The following is a 3611-nucleotide window of genomic DNA, read 5'->3' as shown; positions in this document are numbered from 1 at the left end:
TTTACCAGAAACAAGATGCTTTTGCGCCTATGAACTGAATTTTAACGTGAACGCTAGATAGTTCTGAGATTTTGATTACAGCCGAGAATCCACAAGTGTCAGTGAAATTCTGGGATGTTAACTGTTCATGAGGAAATTCAGGTCTTCACATCGCACAAACATCAAGTCGTCTTCATCAGTTGCTTTGGTCAAAATGGGCTACATGTGAGCCACCGTTCGCAAAATGAGATCCTCTTATTGGCAGACAACTTTGTCCTTCCACAGTTTATCTTCTTAATTTTATAGTTTCATTTATTACGCACTTCCCTACTTTCATTTGTCTTTGTGTGTAGCATGTTGCGCTAGTGAAAACATCCAAAAACTTGATGCATGAGCTTTTGAGTGCTACGTAGGCTCTGTAAATAAATCTAGATCTGTTTTGCGAAATGTATCTTTGCCGCTATTATTCATATAACAGCTGATTTATGGCCCAGCGTGGGTGTGTATTAGGTGTGTTTGTAGCTCTCTGTCTACTCCGTCCCCAGAGAGAAGGATTACGGGCATCCGACCAATCCAGATGCTACATAGACGCGCTCGTATGCAGTCCTCCAACAAGCTAACGGCGCGTCGCGCTGGGATCGTCAAGCTGCATGTGGGAGGAACGCTGACTTGCTGGCTAACAACAAATGAAGAAGCGCAACCGAAAGCTAGATATAAAATCTTGCCTTCATTCTTTTTTTAATTTTTTTTTTTTTTGTACGGATAGATACAAGAAGTAGACCTGTGTCTGCAAAGCTCTGTGTAGCACCAGCGTAGTACTATGCTCCAACCTTTGGCTCCAAGTTTCATCAAGTGAGTCCAATAAATATAAAGGTCAAAGGTCAGCACCCAGAAAGAGAATTGTTTGCAAACTAATAAATCCAGGATATAGCATCTGATAATAGTAAAGTCTAGAGCAGGGGTCTAGGGTTCAACCCAAGAATCCCCAAACTGATGGAGAGATTAAGTAGGGACCCCCCACCTACTATATGTGTTCTAGATTAAACTCAGCTAAGTGCTCTTCATAAATATACAGCATTATTATCGTTTTGCTTTCAATATTTAGCTATCCCCTATCCTTTTAATAACAGAGGTTGGCTTAATGTGTATTTAAAGAAATTTAAATTTGTATTAGAGTTTTATTTTAGTTAATTGACTTTGCTTTGCATTGTTATTTATCCTAATTTAGTGCATGTGAAATATGTCATGTTATCTTTTCACGATGGTTCTGTAAGGAGTAAATGTGCTGCCAATCAATATGTGTTTCTATGAGAAAAAAAATGTCCTTGAGAGACCAAAAGCAAAACACATACTATATTTAACATGTACCTACATCCCACTCTGTCCGTACGCATTTCCTTCTGTTGTTGCTACACCTCATAGTATTTTAGACAATTTATCGTATCTTCCCAGCAGACAATCAGCAAACCCACAGACAGATTTCACTTGACGTTTAAACAACCCTCTTCAGTCACTTTTGGGTCTGACCGCTGGCTGTGGGTCCTTGACGAGAGGAAGCTATGAACTCAGGGAGGAGCAGGTTCCCACACCCAGAAGAAGAGACGCTGTAAAACAAACAGTCCGACACTCAGGAAGGAAAGAGCTCTCTTTGGGCCTTTATCTGATCTGCGAGATCCTCGGCCGTCCGTCACCCACCGCCGCTTGAGAGCCCCTCCCCCTCACCCCGTCCTCCTCGTCATGAGCTCGCTCAGCGTTGGTCTTCATCAGACTCAGAAAAGGAAATTGAACTGATCTGTTTAGCACTTTGACAGTGATGAGGGACTTGGTGTCTCCATGTTTAAACTTTGAGCTTTTGATTTCCTCTAACTGCATCCTTACATCCACCTTTCCTTCCAGTCAGATTGTCCTCCCTCCTCCGGCGGACCGATTGTTACCTGATGGTGCACAGATGAGGCTGGAACAGGATGTTTCAGGAGGATAAGGTCATGTCTAGCTCGGAGCTAAACGCTTTTTTAAGCGCTTTTGCTCCACTGACCACTAACGGGGTTCGAGTTGTCTCCAAAAATGAATTTCACACATTCCCGACATTCTCTCGATGTCTGTGAAGACTTTGTTGCATCTGATCAGCCAGCTGAAGCGCAGCAGACTACCACTGTGCTGCTATTCTTTTCATTAAAACCAAAGTTGTTGGTGAACAGAAAAGAGCTTATACTAAAGTTCCCCATTGATCTCAAACATGGCCTGTTGGGGCAGAAAATTAAAATAACAACAAAGTACTTTATCTGTGCCCCCAGATAGAGTGAACTTCCCCGAGATTTCTACAGTGGATAAACTGGTTGATAAAATTGTCTTATAATGGAGAGTAAGGAGGTAGACAAATAGTGGTGAGGTCCCTTAATATCCAATTCTTTAACTTAATTTGGCAGATGGTTTTGAGTCCGCTCTACTTGTCGGGTTGTAAACAATGTTCCCTGTAGGCAATATATAAAAAATGGACGCCATGACATCGCCTTAAAAGTGAAGCCAAAGCAAGTGCCATTAAACCACACCTCCTCCGTGTTAGCGGATGGGTCTTGGGCCAAATAAAAACACTTAAGTACTTTTTTTCAAGGATGGTTTCCGTCATTTTAAGCTGTTGACATAATGCTCATGCTTCTGCTAAATTTCATTTTAGTTTCATAACACACTATGACACAGGATGTGACTCCCTGTGTATTTCGTATTAAGAAGAAAACTTAAATATGGACTTCGTGATTTCTCCGTCCTGATTTGAGGTGAAAGGTCATTTTAAATCACTGGACTCAAACGGAAATGAATAAATTAATGAACCAAAAAGCGGAGTCGCACAGCGGCCGTCACTGTGCCCGGCCAGTGTTTCTGCGCTCGCAGCTCAGCGGGAGCTTCCCTCAGCTGTCTCCTGGTTGTGTAACAGCACCTCCTTGCTGACCTCATGGAACATCTCTGTAGTAATTCAGTCTGAAGGCACAAAGGAGACAGAGGATCACGTTCACCTCCCTCCTCCCTGTGCCCTCTGCCCCTCAGGCCGCTTCAAGCTGAACAAAATACCCCCCACACCCCCCGTCACCCCTGCCCCAGCTAAGGATTCTTACTGAGAAGAATGAATGGTGGCCGTAACCAGAACTGGATTGTTGTGTAACTGTAACTGAGAAGTTGTGTTTTAACTTTACTTTTCAGATTTGATTATCTTCAGCCTGTAACCTGAGCCTAAGGGTTATTTAGCATGTTCTCTTCCCCCCGTGACAGAAGAAGAAGAAAATATACAGACAGTGTTAGTGTAACTGGAGGATGGTGAGTGATGATGGCGTGTTGAACTTCACTGCAAAACTATTCAGAGATGATTAATCTGAAGAGATTTTTAAATGTTTGTAGAGTCGTGTTTATGAAGACTGCTCAGTTTATTGGCTGTTTTGTGGCTTTGACAGGACGCAGAGTCTCTGTTGAGCAGGAAATATCAAAACAGACAAAGTTTATTAAGTTAATTTAGCTGTTTGTGCATTTTTAAATATTAAATCAAACTGGCAGCATTTTTGTTGTTTGCGGAGAAAGTTTCAATTCATTTTAAGGAGTTATTTTCTAAAAAAAAAAGGCTCTTGCTTTTATCATTCCTGCTT

This window comes from Mugil cephalus, chromosome 20 (genome assembly GCF_022458985.1).
Source record: "Mugil cephalus isolate CIBA_MC_2020 chromosome 20, CIBA_Mcephalus_1.1, whole genome shotgun sequence".
Taxonomy (NCBI): domain Eukaryota; kingdom Metazoa; phylum Chordata; class Actinopteri; order Mugiliformes; family Mugilidae; genus Mugil; species Mugil cephalus.
Note: the sequence above shows the minus strand (reverse complement) of the source record.